This window comes from Peromyscus leucopus, chromosome 5 (assembly GCF_004664715.2).
Source record: "Peromyscus leucopus breed LL Stock chromosome 5, UCI_PerLeu_2.1, whole genome shotgun sequence".
NCBI classification, from domain to species: domain Eukaryota; kingdom Metazoa; phylum Chordata; class Mammalia; order Rodentia; family Cricetidae; genus Peromyscus; species Peromyscus leucopus.
The window spans coordinates 60,237,558-60,257,537 of NC_051067.1; positions in this window are offsets into that span (position 1 = coordinate 60,237,558).

Here is a 19,980-nt window from a genome sequence, read left to right on the forward strand (position 1 = left end):
CATAAACATTTACTTTGGAATTTGTTTGGGAAATAATCATGTCCTGAGAGGGTTCTACTGAAAAGGAGAGAACAAACTACCAAATATATTTGTAGTACCTTAACCTAAAGTCCTGGTGTGTCTGTTGGGTTGGTCTGGAGCTTAGGGCATTCTCAAGTCTCAGTCTCCTAGGTTTGGAGATTACAGGTATACAGCACTACATCTGTCAAAAACATCACTCGACAAAATCGAGGTAACAGACAGGCAATAATGCTGTGGGGAATGCTGAAAGAAATGACTGCAATTATGCTATGAACTTTCTGCCACTTAACACAGACACTTATCAAAATTGCAGGTGACATAAAGCTAAAGATACAATATGTTGGCTAAAAGCATTAGTATCTAAAATAATCTTCATAATTTTAGTATTGGGTCAAATTCAACTGAATTTAAATTTTGTCTAAAAGCATATATTTTGAGCATTAAAAGAAGCAATATATACTCAAGGAAGTTATTGATTATCAGCTTAATATTGGCCAAGTAATAAGTCACAAAATCTCCATCAATATAAATTGGGCTTTATTTTTAGTATCAACATGTCTTTGTCACTTAGAAGGATGGGGCTTAGTTTAGGTAGCAATACTTCATGCTACTTTCAGAGAACTTGAAAAAAAAGTAGGTCATATTTCCACAGAGCAACTTTGAAACTTAGTGTACTTAAAACTGCTTATATTAGTGGCTGAGGAGTGTGGAGATAGTAACTGATCCCTATACCCTCTCCACACATCTGCAGACTGTTTACACTCTACCTAACATCAATTATGTTGTCAACTGTGTTGGAAGCATTTACACCAAGCACCCCAAGATGGTAACTGACCTCCCAGTTTGCCTTCATTTCTTTTCTTGATCAGTAAGTCTTCCTTCAACTGACCAATTACATTTTTTTTATAAAGAATAAAAATTATATTTATGTAAGTGTTTATGTATGCTACATTTGTGCCAGTGCCCACAAAAGCCAGAAAAGATCATCTGCTTCCCTGAAGCTGGAGTTACAGGCAATGGTGAGCTGCCTGAAGTGTGTGTGGCTCATTAAACCTGAGTCCTGTGCAAGAGCAGTAAGTACATTTCAGTGCAGAGTCATTTCTAGCCCCAAGTAATCCTTCTTTTAGGATTTAATTTCTGGATCCTAGTCATTATAAGATCTTAATTGAATTTGACCTTTTGGATTTCTTTGCCTCAATCATCACAATTGGAATTCAAGGAATTCCTTTTGGAGTAGATAGAGAAATGACTCAACTTTCCTTAAGGTGCAGGATCTTAAAACTTCCTAGAAATAGCCCTCAAGGGCAAATTTAAAATGCAAACGAGAATATTAATAGGAGGCTCTTACTAAAAACAACTTCCTAGTGGCTAGAGTCATCTAATGTGATTGGAATGAGTCTTTCTAAGGACTAAGGATTTTCCCACTTCTACAGACTTATCAAGAGATATTTCTATTTATGGTGCTCTTGAATCAATAATTAGAGAAATATAGTCTTTTATTCTGATATATATATATATATATATATATATATATATATATATATATATATGTGTGTGTGTGTGTGTGTGTGTGTGTGTGTGTATTTGTACTTCCAAGTATAAAAACTTTCATGTAGCTACTTTTATATTGATCATTTGGAGGATGAGAAAATAAGTGAATGGGCTCAGGATGCAGTTCAGTTTTAGAGTGCTTGCTTAGTACACACAAGTCTGTGAGCTTAGTCCCTGGTTCTACAAATAAGATAAAATAATATATAGAAAATTTTATTTCTATTTCTTAGGGACTGAGGAGTCACTCAGTGGATAAAGTGTCAGCTCAGCAAGCTTAAGAGCTTGGTTCCCCAACACACACATAAAAGTAACACATGGTCATGCAAGTTCTGGTAAAGTAAAAACAGGTGGGCCTCTGGGTTTCATTTGCCAGCTTGCCTTGCAGAAATAGTGATCTCCAGTTTCTTTGCTGAGAAAGCTTGTCTAAAAAAAAATAGAGTGGAGAATAATAAAAGAAGCTATCCAGAGTCTACCTCTAGTCCTGTCCCCCCGCCCCCCCCCCCAGCTCTATATCTAAAAAATACACAAGAATTATTTTGGTCATTCAGTGATGCCCTTAACATTAGCAATTGAGGAAAGAGACTCATAATCATTCAAGCTAAGGAAACAGATTGTATGGAAAATCAAACTTTATTTTGGAATATTGCTGCTTTTTATTAATTTTCTGTAAACAGAGGTTAATAAGTTCTTATGTTGGAAATGGAGTGACCAATCAAGGACTGGTTTAACCTGAGGCCCATGACAGGAGAGGGAGCCCATGCCCAACACTGTCTGGAACCGGAAGCTGAATGGCTCAGAGACGTAGGGTAAAACCAAAATTGTCTGGCAAAACCAACCAACCAACCAAACAAACAAACAAACAAGTCAATGAAATTATTTTTAATGATATTCTGCTATATTCACAGACCAAAGTCTAATATAATTGTCATCAGAGAAGCTTCATCCAGAAACTGATAGGAGCAGATGCAGACATCCACAGCAAAAGATCAGGTAGAGCTTCAGGAAGGCTGCAGTAGAGGGGGAGCAAGAACTGTAGGAGTCAGGAGGGGTTGAAGACACTAGGAGAACATGGCCCAAGAAAATCAACTAAGCAAGGCTCGTAGGGTCTCACAGACACTGGAATGACAATCATGGAACCAACATGGGTCTGCGATAGGTTCTCTGCATAAGTGTTTTGTGATCTCGTTGAACTCCTAATGGTCGAAGTGGAATTGTCTCTGACTTGTTCTCCTACACTTAGGACTACTCTTTCCCTCCAACTGGGTTGCCTCTTACAGCCTTGAAATGAGAGTTTTTGCCTTGTCTTATTGCATTTTGTCATGCTGTGTTCGGTTGGTAACCCTGGAAGGCCTGTTTTTTGTTTTGTTTTGTTTTGTTTTGTTTTGTTTTGTTTTTTCCTGAAAGGAAACCGAGGAGCAGTGGATCTTGGGGGATAATGGAGGTGAGGTGGGGTGATAGGAATGGAGGCTGTGCTGGGGATGTATTGTATGAGAGAAGAATAAATACAAAGAAAACATTTAAAATAAAAGAAATAGACTCTTTCAATTAATGAAATTAAGGATGGAAAGATAGCTTGATGTGTAATATATTTTCCCTGTAGCTTAGGGTCTTGAGTTTGTTTCAAAACTAGAAAAATGATAGATGCAATGATGCATGCTTGAAACTGGGAAAGCAGAGACAGGTCTCACTCAATAGCCAATATAGCCCCATTGGTAAGCTCCAAGCCAATGGCAGGTGGTACCTTAAACACTAAAACAGCAATACTGATATTACCCAAAGCTGTCCTCTAGCCTCTACACAGTCTTGTATATGTGTGAACAAACATGCATGTACATGCACATATGTACAGAATAGTGATAAAACTAGCTATTAGTGAAGCAACAAAATTTAAACTGTAAAGACATTTTAACATTTAAGATATAAACAGAATTTTGTATGTTTGTGTTATTTATTAAAGTCATGGAATTTGTTTTCTCTTTTGAATCACATTAAGATGTCTTTGAACAAACTAGCATATTAAAATATCAAATTCAGATTAAAATTAAGTGTAACATGTTTATCAGGTAAGTGTTGAAATCATGAGTTATATAGAACTGAAATTTGTAGAAGTGTAAGAAATGCATTTCTTGAAATATATCCAATTCTATATAAACTGATTTTTATAAATTAAAAGCTGAATGGATATGTATCTCTTTTATTAAGAATTGATGATTGACTAAAACTTTTTGTCAAAGATATGTGAATTTAAAGCTGTGATTTTCATTTGCTCTTTTGTAAGTTTAAGAAACAATTATTATTAGAATAATAATAATAATTTTCCCAGTAGACACGAGTTATTAAATTAATATCTCAGTTACTGATGTGATGTGGGATATCTCTCTACAGGTATTGCTCAGGGAGACCCTAGAGGCCCGCAAATCAGCAAAGACTATTGTCATTGCTTTTAGATGCCCACCTTAATAAGATAGTGTCTGTTGGTGAAGACATAACAAATTAGTTCCATAGAAAAAAGAAACTGTCCTGGATGCTTCTTCCATGAAGGCTGAAGGTACTATGCAGAAACCATGGGAAGAAAACACATCAGTGGATCTACCTAGAGGTGGACTCTGCATGCTGTAATACTGATCTGATAGACAAGATGTGCCCACAAATGAATTAGTAGCATGACTCTTATGGAGGTCATCAAAAGCTTGCAGATTGGATTTGAATTTGAGACTTGCTATACAGGAGGGCATTCATACCTGGTATTGTAAGCCATATCAAAGCCCATGGCTGGGAAAAATATAAATCATAATTGGGGAACCTACTACTGTTAATTTACCTAGTGGATATATTGTTAAATTGCCTTTTAAATATTTCATTTATACTCATAGATTAGTTTTGCTGTAAACTTTGGCAGATACTTTTCTTTTTGCAGTGTATAGCAGACAATGGAAAGACTAGTAACTGATAAAAAAAAGTGCTAAGCAGAAAATGTGACTATAAATGGTCAGCCTTACATGGGGCATTGATTCCTGCAAGGCTCAAAAAACATCACAGAAGTGGGGGCATAAGGAATGTAAAATTTTGAAGATGAAGATGAATGCTATGAAATGCTGTATTTTTGACATGGCAAGACTATTGCACCCATAAACTTATAGCAGCTAGTTACCTGCATAAGATCAAGCCAGTCAATAATCCCAGGATGAATGGAGGATGGTTTCGTGAGGTTTCTACCTCTAGCTGTGGAGTTATTCACTAACTAATGGCTGCTGAGGGAAGAATAGTAATTTTCTTTAGGAATATGGCTCCTGGTTAGCTATTCATGCAGACAATACTAATGGGAATCAATAGGTGATAAAAATAGACAAAAACATAGAAGAAAAGAAGGAAAAGAAAGAAAGAGAGAGAGGGAGAGAAAGAGAGAAAGAAAGAAAGAAAGAAAGAAAGAAAGAAAGAAAGAAAGAAAGAAAGAAAGAAAGAAAGAAAGAGAAAGAAAGAAAGAACACATGATGTTGAGAGGGGATATATTGGGAGTGTCAAGATGAGTTGTTTGCATTATGTACTTAAGACAAGTATCAAGATGTACATATGAATAAAATTGTCAAAGAATAAATAACATTTTTAAACATAATGTATGTCAGACGGTATTTCATGTGTCAGATTCTTTATGCTTGAAAGAATGGCCCAAAGCTCTTATAACAGTATGCTATTTTAGGCACTGTAATAATTCCAAATTTTAACTGTGGGGACCTTAAAAGGAAACAAGTATAGAATTATTACTTATGGCAGCATCCAGGGGAAGGGATACATACATACATAAATACATACATACGTTACATACACACACACACACACACACACACACACACACACACACACGTTCAGAACATGTATATAATGGACATCTGTAAAATTATAGTTGAATGTAGACCATACAACCTAGGTTATTGAAAGTACACTACAGTTTGTTCCATGACAGTTTCACACTTCACCACACATTTCTTAGAACATTTCTGCTACTACCCTGTATATGTAGACAGCATGTGTGACTTCACTATAAACAGCCTTACTATAGGGATTATTATCCCCCTTTACTTCTCTGAATGGTTGTTCAGGTCATTGTTGCCTAAAGATTTATAACTGAGTACCCTATATGTGCTCCAGTAGTCTTCTGTAACTTACAACAATAGACACTGAGACAGAAAGATTTTTCTTCAGCAGTACTTAACAACTTTGATTTGTTTTTCCAAATATGATGTATTAAGTACCTGCTTAGTCAAGCATTTTACTAAAATGCAAGGATACAGTACACCATATTGACTGTAGAGGTTAATTTTGTGTGTCAACTTGGGTGGTCCATAGAGCCCATATTTGGTTCATACATCATTCTAATTATGTGTCCTTATTCTAGATGTTTTCTTAGGGGTAATTTGGATGCAATATACATTTAAATCAGTTGATTTTGAGTAAAGAAGATTTCTTTCTATAATATGGGTGGGCTCTTCTAATCACTCAAAACCGGAATAGAAGAAAAGGTTGACCTCTTTCATGAAAGAGAGAATACTCCAGCAGACGGTCTCCAGACTTCATCTGCAAGATTGGCTCTTCTTGCATCTACAGCAGATGTTAGGCCTGCTGGCCTTGCCTATCACAATTTTCTAAGCCTTCAAATTTAGAACAAATCCTCTTTAGATGGAGATGCAGGTAAATGCAAAGATAGATAGGGACACACACACGCACAGGCACACACACGCACAGGCGCACACACACACACACACACACACACACACACACACACACACACTTCAATAGGTAGAGAGGAGTTTGTTTTCTATAAGTGGCTACACATACCAGAGAAAAAACAAATGGTAACACAGGTTGGAACCAAGTTGCTAATTATTTTGTTGGAAAATTCAGTGAATGAGAGGAAGTGCTCACTCAAAGAAAATGGGTCACAGGTCTGTAGCCTAAATGATTAGAGCACATATTTTTAGTCTCACACACACACACACACACACACACACACACACACACACACACACACACATGACAGAGAAAGAAAGAGACAGAGAGAGGAAAGGAGGGAGGGAGGGAGGGAGGGAGGGAGAGAGAGAGAGAGAGAGAGAGAGAGAGAGAGAGAGAGAGAGAGAGAGAGAGAGAGAGAGAGAGAGAGAGGTACAGAACCACCCCACATCTTTATAGTGATTTGCTATTGCCCTCCATGGTCATTTGAAATATCCTAGCTTGTCAAAGATAATGTCACATAGGACTCCCCATATCTTTATAGTCATTTGCTATTGCCCTCCATGGTCATTTTAAATATCCTAGCTTGTCAAAGATAATGTCACATAGGACTCTGGGTAATTGTGTACTGATATTTTTCATTCCATCATAATTTCAATTAGTTAGCCTTTTATTTTGAACACTATTTATAGCCAAGTCTTCTGTGACTTGAATAAGAAGCCACAAAATAATGAATGCAGTGGTTTCCCTATCTTCCATGCCTTAACATCACAGTAAATATTTGGAGATCAGAAGGTAGCTCCCTGAGTGAAGGGCTGATTGTGCAAGCCCAAGGACCTAAGTTCAGATCCATAGCATCTAGTAAAAAGCCCAGCATGGCGCATGTCTATAGTTCTAGCATTAGAGGACAGAGACAGATAGATTTAAGGGGTTTTCAGGACCAACCAGTCTAGTGGAAACAGTAAGCTCACATTCAGAGTGAGAATTTGCCTCAAAACATAAAGGCAAGGGTTGGAATGATGGCAAAACAGTTAAGAGCACATGCTGTTCTTTCAGAGGACCTAAGTTCAGTTTCCAGCACTATCTATAATTCCAGCTCTGGGGAACCTCACACTCTCTTTGGGACTCTGAATGCCCCTACGCTCATGTGCACATACTTATACAGAGACAGACCACACACACATTATTGACAACAGGATACATCTTTGAAGATATAGATTAACTTGGGTAAATATTGTAGCTATTGAGGATGAGACACACCAACATCAACCTCTGGTTTCCAAGCACACAAGCACAGTGAATACATCCATTCACATTCATACACCCCCCCCCCCCACACACACACAGCACAGGAGAACTTAATTTTCTTAATTACTAGGACTCAGTTTATTTCTATGTTGGTATGATATATTATCAGAAATGTTCTAATGACCAGAATTTTTATAGTGATGGCATAGCTACTCGAATATATAGAAGAAAGTACTTCAGAACTGAAAGAGTTAAAAATCACTGCTGAATAAAAATAAATACCTGCCATTGAGGTAAAAATGATCTTAATAAAATTTCCATATTTAAAGTAAATATTAGAGTAAGAGCCATTAGGTAACATGATTTATTCTAAAATAGCAGCAGGGATATGTAGATTTTATCGTAATTCTATAAGTAATGCCAAAGATTCACCTTCAGGAGCTAGCTAATTAGCTCATTAAAATATCCTATTTGGCTGAAAGCTGTTCTCCTTGAAGACTGTCAGCTGTGTGATTGAATGACATGCAGAATCTCTTGGTATTTTATGGATATGTGATCCTTGGCATTCCGTAATGAAACTGCTCTTCTCTGTTTGTAGAAGAAGAACATTCAATTTTCATGGAAATGTCAGAAAGATTGTATTTTTTTCTTTCATTTATTTGTATTGTTTCCATCTGGGATGTGTTGGAAAGCCTTTCCACAGTATTATTTTGCAGTTGCTTCAAAAGCGATAATACAACTAGTACAATCGAGTAATTCTAATTTACTGTTAACGGCAAAAGATGGGAATCTTTTTCAAGAAGAAATCCTGTGAAAGCTGTCAATTTCCAGTTAATGACAGATCACTTCAAGATTTTAGTCCTGCTTATATTCCTTTCCACAAAAGATAATAAAGCGTTCTATGATAGGATAATTATATGTGTGTCTGTTTATTTGTGTTTGTGTGTGGATACATATGCTTGTACACACACATATGCATATGCACATACACACATATACAAATACATATTTCATGCATGTTTCAAGTATGTTATATACATAAAACTTGATAGAAATTCAATAAATGCTTAATCACAAAATGAACAAATTCAGTAAATAGTCAACTCACATGTCTGGAATGTGTGACTTCTTTTTAGTTATTTTGTACTACGGTTATATTTTCAATAAGTTGTGTCATTGAATGAAATAGTTACATATAGTGCAAACTTACTATGCTTGTATTTAATTTAAATTAATATTGTGCTAGTTAATACTCATCATGATACATCTAAACAAATAGTAGCTTAGATATTCATGTGAGTTTTAAGATAGTTTCTTGCACAAGAAATTAACATGACAGACGTGGAAGAAATGGAGAAAAATCAAACAAAAAAGGTAGGAATGAGTAAAAACCTATTGAACTTCAGCTAAAATAAATAGAACCCATCAATTATTTATTCATTCATACATATATTCAACTGTAAATGTTTATAAACTAACAAGATGCTAGAATAGAGAAGATACTGATGAATAAATATGACAGCAGGTGTTAGCCAAATTTGTAAGTATAGACTGCTGTGGGAATATAAAGAAGGGTCCACAAGCCAATCTTTCTGAGTTCAAGGTGTCTTCCCTCAAGGGTGTGCAAAATGACACACACACACACAAAAATGTGTTAACCAGAGGAATATTCATGAAGGGGCCAGATAGAGATTGTGAATTGCATCCAAGTTCCCCTCTTTCATTTGGTAATGAACCTGTGGCCAGCAAATTGACCGTAGAAGGATTCATGTCTGTCCACTGAATCAAACACTTTGGTGCCAGCCAGAGGGCTGGCCATGTGGCTAAATTCTCAATGATACACTATGAATAAAAATGATATATTTTTTACTCAGCTACTTCATTAAGCAGATAATAGTATAATGATTGCAACTAGCTTGGACTACAAGGTCAAGCACCAGCCCCTAGGGAATGGAATACAAGAATGATAGAAGGAAGTCAGGATGATGTAAATGAATTACTCTAGGACCATTGTGTTGTGCTTGAGAGTGTAGAGACTCTTACACACAGAACCCAGTTATATGCTGGATTTGCAGAAGGTTTCTGCTATTCTTGAAAATTCTGCTGACCTTTGGACAACCATAAGAAACAGAGAGAGAAAAAGCAGTACAAATCATGCAAGCAAACAAAGACACTTCTATTTTGGTTGGGGAACAACATATTTGGGACTTTATTTCTTAGTTTCTTAACCTGAATTCAAAATAATAAAAAGGTATAGGGAAAAAATTGTGCAAAGGGCTAAGAATGAAATGCAAGACATAAACATTGAAGGATTTGCTATCAGGATGAGTGACATTTTTATCTGCTTTTGGAGAGCTTTTCTGTTCTTTAGAGTAATCCAACTCTCTTCCTAAAGATTCTTTTCTTTCCCATTCTACCCACTCCAGTGATCTGACCCACCCCCCAACACTTGAAGTACAGAATTTGTTTACATTCACCAGTACCTGCAAAATTTGCAACTGGACCCCATACCTCCAACTTTCTGTCAAACAGTCACCCTCTTGTTATTTCTGAAGATAATAACTTTTCCATTTTTAAACCTTCATCTGCAGGAGTTCCATCCAAATCCCCAGCAGACAGTCTTCACAAGTATTTACACATTAAAAAAAAAGTTAAAAATATTTTTAAGCAACGTATTTCTACATTTAGTTTTTTTTATTTTGCTTAAAAAGATACTTCAAATCTATATAATCCACAGAGTTCATACAATTGGGCTTTTCATCTGCCTTCATTGTCTGCCCCTGATACTTCCATTCCATTGGCATTAGGACCGTACTGCACATCATGACTCACTCTGCTTGCAGCCTGCTGTTTCCACGGCCCACTCGTGTTCCAGATAGTTTTCTTCCTATAATTATGCCCCTGTCAACATCACTCACAACAGGCCCATCACTCACAAATGTATTAGCCTGCAGAAATTTCATATTGATATATTCCCATCATTTGATTTTTCTGAAGTCAACTAAGTGCTTGTGAAACTTATGAAAAAAAAAAAAAACCTGCAAGCATATGTTTGACTTCACCATAGATCCATGAAACTACAGGTTGAACAAGCATTCCGCAACACTGGAGCATTCTTCCTGACTTTTGGATTAACTCTTCCCAGCCTCTCAAGTCTCACTTCATTTAGAAACGGATCACATGCATTTTTAGTTGGATTGACTCTATTATTTTTAACTTTCAGTCATGTTTTAATAATTTCATTTCCTCTGATACTGCATTTGTTACCTTTTCCTGCCTTTTTCTTCTCTGATATGGATTTTTTTTCATTATCACAACTGTTTGGAAATGTCAAATTAATTTGTATCTTCTTCCTGGTCTTTGTCCCCCTCTCCTCCTCTTCTCCCTCAGTCTCTTCACCATTTTCTGTCTAAAAACCTGTGTTTCTCAGTTCTGTTAAATTTTCCTACCTTAACTTGGAATTGTTTCAGGATTGTGTGTATCTGTTTAGCAGCATTCAGTGTCTATGTGAAACATTAGATGAGTTGAACAAATATATGTTGCTGCAGTACTGCTGTTGTGAGTCAAAAGTAGATGTGGGAAATACAAAGCAAATGAATGTGTGACTGTGTACAATAAAATGTTATTGCAAATGATCCCTTGTCCTTAGTAAATGCTGCATATATATGTGTTTCTAAAAACACGAAATGGTCAATAGATGCATATCAGGAGATGATCAATAGAAACTGGTCTGCAGTGATACTTCATTGTGAAGAAATCTGTTTTAAGCATGCTGTCTGAGAACAAGCATTTGGCAGGAATGCATATATATGTGGGTTATTTGTTTTTATTCTTTTATGTAACTGTGCCTGCTGTCCAGACTGATGTAAGTTTCTGACTTTGATAGAACAAAGATGACCAACATATACGGTATTAAAGCACAGGTCCTTTTAGTTTTAAAGATATACAACAAGATATGTGAACTACCAAGGGTAAAAACAGTGTTTATTTTTAATTTTAAAATATATGTAGTTACCTGTAGTGGGTAGCTGTTCCAGCTTTGACCTGGAAGTACTAACCCCAATGAGGCTTCTGGTAACTGTCACACCTACCTATTACCTTTCCCTGAGGTGGGGCAAGATGGGAGCCCTTAAGAAGCTAGATCCAGATGTGCCAGCTCTCTTGATTCCTGGTGATCCTGGATGCTGGATAGTAGACCAAGTAGAGTTCTCCAGAGAACACCGCTGGACTGCACTTTACCTCTCCTGGATCCTGTAACCAATCCCTTTACTTGCTGTAAGTTACCCCAAAATAAATGTCCCTTTTAACTACATGGAGTTGCCTTAATAAATCCCCCAATAGTTACCACTTATATTCTGCCAGTACTGTGCTTTGTGTTCTAAGAGACTTAGGTAGGCACAGATACTAGGATGTACCCATGTATGTGTGTTCATGATATGAAATATTTTCTAAAATGATAGGATTTGAGACAGAAGGCTCACATTGACTAAGTTTGTAAAAAGACTGCTTAAATCAGATGACTCTCAAAGAAACCCACATCAGGCCACTTGTCACCATTGCCTTCTCTCTTATCAGTGTCTTCCCTCTGCAAGCAAGTATAACACATGGCATTTATGGTTACCAGGCTGTTCACATGTTTCAGCAAGCTTCTGTTTGCTGATTCATTTTGTGTTAATTTCTCCAAGGTTACTGTATACCAACCTTCTGGCTTTCATTATCTTGTAGAAATAAAGAAGACATCTGTGCATACTTTTATACTTTCATTTCTATGTTCCAGGTTATAGAATAATATCCTATACATGGAAGTCATCAATGTATACTTTAAAATAAGCAAAAGAGGAAAGGAAGATTTCCATACTGATGTGATTACTTGAGAACATGATTTTTAGTGTGAAATTTGTGCTCAGTTTAACAAGACTACAACAGTAATATTCATAAAGAGGATATGTTGCATATTAAGTGTCCTAGTAATGATTTCACAGAAACAATGGAAGGACCCACTATAATAACATTCATGGCTAAGTCTAAATTGTATAGCATCTTCAAGTTTCTAAATATTTCCACATATGTAAACTTACTTGTCTAAGGGCCCTGTTTTTCTAGCTGGGTGAAGGTTAGAGGAACATGGAAATATAACTAGGAAAAGGAAGAAAGCAGTTTTGTCTTCCAATGATTCATGTGAGTACAAAGCATGATCATAAGAGAGTTTTGTTTTGACTTTTATGACTCATCCTACAACTTGAACTTTATTCATATCTGACAATGGGAAATGTGTAGAATGGCCAACTCAAATGTATCCCCAAGTAAGCAGTTGAGTAAGAGCCAAATATCTTTGTGAAAATGAAAAACAATATATCTACAGTCAGACCTATGAAAGTTACCCTGGATGGGGGAAAAATGATGATGTATACTTCATCTAGTGCTCAGGATATAATATATTACATGGCTCCTCCAAGACTCATTATCTTGTATTTGGAAAGGCCCTTATTTTAAGCTCTTGCCAGTTTCACAATTGAATACTCATAAACATATCAAAGGCAAATGTAAACAATTATTCCATATATATCCATAATTAAGTTTTTTTTTATTATTATAGATGTATGTGACCAATTTTTCAAAACTGGTTAAGGGATTGAATAAAAAAAGAACCAGGCAGTCTCCTAATTGAATCAATAATTCTGAAACTGTGTAACTGATTTTGTTTCTTCATGTTTAATTTTGTTGTTAAAGAAACACAAGTCTGATTTCAACATTGTCTTCTGATGATTATGACATTGTTGGTCACATGTAAAGATGTAAACTAGAAATCTTGAAAGCACTGATTGCTTGGAAGGAATGATTTTTGCTTCTATTCACTCATTCAAGTTTTAAAAAATCCTTTGAGGTAAGGTCATATTACTAATATATTTATTATTGTTGTTATTATTAGCATCTTTATTTTATTTTTAAATATCTCTTATAAATAGTTCTTCTAGATTCTATACATGTTAGGGTTCAGTTATAGTTTCTTGAGATAAATAGTAATGCTTATTTTCTGTACTTTTATTTATCCTTATCAACCATAGGTAAATTATCATTATGAAATTTCAGAGGAAGAGAGACCTTAACTTTATTTTGTGATGAACTATTAAATAATCATCCTATTTTGTTACTAGTTATTATTGACAGTCCCTTATTGTGCTTGAATTTTAGATTAATTTTATTGGGATAAGTATATATTTATAAGGAAAACTGTATTGAGAGATCAATTCCGTCTATGGTTTCAAGTCTCTATGTGGGGATCTTGGAGCACTCATAATATGGTATTCATAAATTATTATATAGAAAATTAATTGTAATTTAATATATAAGATAAAAGAGTGTTATCTAATTTTAAAACCCACACATACACACATATATGGAGAAAGAGAGAGAGAGAGAGAGAGAGAGAGAGAGAGAGAGAGAGAGAGAGAGAGGGAACAGGAATGACATTTGAAGAGTTCCTTTCAAAGTTGATGAATTATTCAGACAACAACTTTATTCCTGTGAAGTGCTGATTATTTCCTACTGAATTTCCAGGAAAGGATTTTAGCTTTCATTCATCAACAAAATAGGCTAATATAGGCTAATATGTGTAGTATATGCATGGATTAAAATGAATTAACTCTTTTCTGTCTGTGAGAAATCCAGACTCTTTTGCAGTTAGTATTTACTCATGCTCTGTGACTAAAATTAGTACTTTGCAACACTTTCCTGGAAAGAATAAATGGATGATTGCCATTTCTAAAAACTCCCCTTCTGTTCTACCATTGTACAGATTTGCCAAGCCTTATGTTTCATGGCTACTTAAACATTCTGGATTCTAGTTCAATTCCAAGGTTTGAGAATAAGAAGGAACACATATGGAATACCATACCGAAGTATATGCTTCTTCATAGTGTAGCAATCAGTGGTGTTGTCCTCCAGGGTCTCCTAGGCATCCTCACTTCTGCTCAGACCTTTAAGATGCAGAAACTAGGGCTCATGAAAGTGAAGGACTTGACCCAAACTTCTTCAAGTCTTTTGAACAGCTACTGTCTTTCTTAACCACATTTTATAATCTAGTTTTCATTTTGATGATGATTAATTTAAATTAGGCACCGTTAGTTATATTTGATAATTAAACTTTTTTTTTTTTCATTTTGCTTGCTGAACATTTAAGTATCTTCCGTATATGTTACAGTAAAAAATGAACAAAGGAGGTACCACATAATCATAATGGTTTTTACTTGAATGATCTCCTGTGCACAATGCTGAACTAAATATTGTAAAAGTCATTTTTGGAACTGGCTCCATCTAGCTAAGCAAGCACATTGGATCTTGGGAGAGGTATTTGTTTAGAAGTAGTAAGTGTAGGAAGCCAGGGAGGTGAGCAGGGAGGTAGAAGAAAATTACATTCTTTGTTTTGCTTTTCTCCCCCAACTGTTTCTGGTTTTTAGTGGTTCCTTTGCTAATCGGCATGAGTTCACAGCCAATGCTGTCTACAGAAAAAAAATTTTCCTCCTTAAAAACAAGCATGAGTTCCCCAAATGTTTCTTACTCTCTCTTACCTTCTGCTCTGGTGGGAGGGAACCAGCTTCACTCATAATCATAGTCATCAGCCTGGTTCCTTTGTGAAGCAGATGGTATTGCTAGAGCTTCTTCATATGGTTGGAGGTTGTTTCAAATTAAAGTCATAGCCCTCCTTATCTGCTGTGCAGTAGTTAACAATGGCTTTCTTGTCATGTTGCAGGCATGAGACTGATCAGCAGTTAGAATCCATTTGCTCTCACCAAATGTTAAAGAATTTTGCTTGTAAGATCTCCTGCCTTAAGGAAAATGGATCTAACAATGGAAGATTGACACTTCCTCATTATGTTCAAGGTCTCAGCTTTTCAACTTACTTGGCATTGCTAGTTAACTGTGCTTATTCTTTTAAAACAATTTGAAAGCAACCCTCTTTTCAAGTAACATCTTCCTAAAATCACTCATCATTCCCAGGATCCATAAATGAAATGCAAATGTATCATCGAATTGGGTTTAACTCAGAGCAGAAAATAGCTTACTAGTTTGAATATCTTGATTCCTTAGGGGCTGTATAAATGCACAATCTGTTTCTGTCGATTCCTTATGTCCCAGATTGTTATACATGTTTAGTTATTTAATTTGCTCTGCTTTATGTTTTCACAGTTTATCTAAGTATAATTGACAGATATCAAGCTAAACATTTAAAAGGAATGTTTTGCTCATTTTCAACACATGCATACTCCTGCAAATCATTAATCACAAAAAGAACATCATCTATCTACATGAACATTATTCTTATACCCACTACATTTCCTGTGCCCAATCACCTCTGATCCTCAGACAACCATTGTTTCTTGTTTTTCCATTTGTTAAAAAATTACGGGCCGGCGGTGGTGGCGCATGCCTTTAATCCCAGCACTCGGGAGGCAGAGGCAGGCGGATCTCTGTGAGTTCGAGGCCAGCCTGGTTTCCAAAGCGAGTTCCAGGAAAGGTGCAAAGCTACACAGAGAAACCCTGTCTCAAAAAACCAAAAGAAAAAAATTACGGTGTGAATACTGTTTAGTCTGACTTCCTCAACAAAATTATTTCAATATTCATTCATATTATACTTGTGGCATTTATCCCCTGTAATTCTTTAGAGGACTCAATTGCAAAGTTGTACTTTAGTCTATCAATTTACCAAAAGTGAGCAATTGGGTTATTTCTCATTTTGGAATTTAGCCAATAAAGCTACACAATCACTTGAGTTCTTTTGATGCAAACACATGCTTTCATTGCTTTTCAGCAAGTACATGGAAGTGGGTCCTTTGATCATACTGTGGGTCATATGTAATGCCTCAAAATAAATGAGCAGTTTTATAAAGTACTGTGCTCTTTTAATTTTCTCAAAAGTTACTTTTTGGAATTATTCTACATTGACTTGGTTTCTTTTCTGTGGCTATGTCAAAGTACTCTGACAAGAAAAACTTAAAGGAGAAAGAGTTTATTTAGTTCACAGTTCCCAATTACAGTCCAGTGCAGCAGAAAACTCACAATTGCAGGAGCCTGAGAAAGCTGATCACATTATTTCTGGAGTCAGAAGAAAATTGCAATGGTTGTATGCGTGTTTTGTTAGTACTCAGCTTGCTTTATTTAATTTTGGATCTCCTGCCTAGGAAACGGTTTTACCCAAACTTAAGATGGGTTTTGCAGAGACAACAGAACAACGTATGAGCCAATTTGTGCTAAAACAAGATAGAAATGATATGAATACCCAGTATGGAGTAGCTGAGTTAACTGGGGGCACCATAAGTCAGCTAATAATGGCTGACATTATATTTTCAGGAAACCCCAAAATAAGCATTAGTGTAATTTATATTTGGCAGAATGCCTCATGTAATTCTGTTTACATACAGCCTTCACCACACTGTCTATATGTGTGTTCCTATATGTCTATGTGCCTACCTCTGTGTAGCCTGTGTGCCATTCCTGATGTATACCTATCCCCACCAGCGTCAAACTATCTTAGACACTGTGTTTGGGACTCATTTCATCCTCCTGAAATGAATAACTACTATTTTCGTAGCCTTCATGTTGTGAAACAGAAATTGTTAGACGACTTGGAACACAGCCTATAAGCCAATCAAGTAAATCCTTTGTAATTTTTCATTCTTTCAGCTCTGTCCATTTAGTATTTCTAATTACTACATATGTCTTTAAATGTTTACAGTTCCTAATTACTTTAATGTGTGCAAATATTATCCAATAAACATTTCCATTGCATGTTAATATTTGAGACATTTATTTTTAAAGGCTTAACTATATGTAAGCACATTAAAATGTAAGAGCATTCACATTACATTTTGTAATTAATATTAAGCCTCTGAATGATTATTTGAAAAGTGGCTGCAGGACTGGGCAGGACAGAAAAGCCTCTGTTTACAATATGTTTTCAGTTGAAAGAGACATTTCTCCAGCTCTTTATCTTAACCATAGAAAAAAGAAGTTATCAGAGTGCACATGTGAACTGATAATATGTAGCAATACACTGAACATCTGGCATATGCTTTTTGGTACTAGAAACTTGGATTTCAGCCACACAATCTCTTTGAAGTTTATATTTTTCACCTATAAAATAAGCAAGTGGGAGCTGTTATTCACACCTCTTGTGGTTTTCAAACATCTATGACTCAAGTGAGCAAAACCCTGACTCCATTTACTAGCCATCAATGAAATGTTGTGTGACCATGGTGGAACTTACCAATCACTTCCTAAAGCAAACAGAAAACTATTACTTGCTTGCAGTGGGATGTCCTGTATGTTGGGAATATGTGTTGCTATTATTGATTGATAAATAAAACACTGATTGGCCAGTAGCCAGGCAGGAAGTATAGGATAGGCAGGACAAACAGAGAAGAGGGGCTGGGAAGTGGAAGCTGGAGAGACTCCAGCCTGCCTTCTAGGGAGCAGCATGTAAAGACAGCAGGTAAAGCCAAGGAATATGTGGCAATATATAGATTAACAGAAATGGGCTGAGTTTAAGTGTAAGAGCTAGACACTGGTAAGCCTGAGCTAATGGCCAAGCAGTTTAAATAATAAAAGTGTCTGTGTGTTTATTTTGTAAGTGGGCTATGGGACTGCTGGGTCTTGGCGGGACCTGGAGAGAAACTCTCTAGCTACACTTGCTTAAAGTAAGATGGACCTCATAATAAATACTAGCAACCATTCCATTGCATTGTGAAATCAAAACAACTAAAACCATGTTAATCGTTTCAGTAATATTTTCTCAGTTTTTTTTTTTTAATTTGTCACCAGGAAACCTTTGTTCTTAGTGGGAATTTATATATTTTGCATAAGTTTTGGTACTTAAGAATATAAGACTATTCTTAGTCAAATGAGAAATTTTTTACTCATTCAACTTTTTGTCACTACTACGATTTTCCATGAGTCATTGTCAGGGATTCTAAGTATTTGACGGCACAGTTTGAATACCACTAGTTGGCACCCTACTCAGTGGTTCTAAAAGTAAGCAAGCTCTGGCTAAAATGATTAAGAAATGACCATACACAAGCATCACCAAGAGAACTTGATTCTCTTTCTTATGTCATGTACATTCTGTCATCTAAACCAACCTCCAGAATTCCTCCATGTCAGCCCTTTGATCAGCAGACAGATTTGATAGTATATTCTTGGAACAGTCAAAACTACTTTAGGAAATATTTTTACACAACCATGAAAGATTAGCTAAAATTGTATTAATAAAATATTTGTATAATATCAGTAGGTGTACAGAACTCCTGTTTTGGTGTCAATTTTAAAATAGTTAATAACTCTAGATATTTCACTCTTAATTCATTGAAGAAAAATTTGTATATAGACTTGAAGCAATAATACATAAGTGAGTATTAATGTAATTTCAATTAACTCCACTTTCCCTGACAGTTCAACTATTCTCCTCAGGGTTGTTAACAACTGAAAATTTTTTTTCTTGGTATTGGAACCAGAATCTTAAGTTGTTTCTCCCCTCATTTGCAATAAACACATATATTCCTTCAGGTGATAATCTGATGCTTTACATAGACGGCACTGAAGCAATTCTGTAACAGCTACTGAGAGATGATCATTTAAATTTATATCAAAACTTTTAAAGTTGAGTGTTGCTAAGTAATTTAAATTTTCTTAAGATTATATTACTGAGAGAGCTAAAATGTACTTGAGATAAAGCATTCATATTCTAAGTAACAGTCTCTAACAAGTTTTCATCTTCCTCTTCAAGGCAATGCAGAATGGTCCAGGAGAACAGTCTTATCATACATAATATACTACATACATACATACATAATCATATATAAATATACTAATATCATATAGACAATTTTTAAAAACACCCATTATATATATATATATATATATATATATATATATATGTGTGTGTGTGTGTGTGTGTGTGTGTGTGTGTGTGTGTATGTACATGTATATCACACATGGATAAAATAAAAATAAAAGCAAGATTTTCTGTGACAACAGGACCTAGGAAAGGATGAAGGGCACACTACAGGGAGTGGTTATGGTCAAAGTACGTGATAGATTTATATGAAAATATCTTTATGGACTTCATTATTGTGAACAAGTAAATCACCACTATTCTTGCCAGTAAGGGATATCCTCTTTCCAAAAAAAAAAAAAAAAAAAAAAACCAGAAAACAAACGTAAGAATACTCATAATACAGAGTATAATATGCATATAATAAATGGAATAAAACACAGTTATAGTTATCACAAAGGGAGAATTTTTATAGCTGCAAGAAACAAGTCTATTGTCACATAATTAGAGATTTCCCTTCTCTACATTTTTAGAGCTAATCACCCCATTGGATGTAGTGTAGTTCAATTCATGTTCAACTTGGTATATCATTACATATTACATTGATG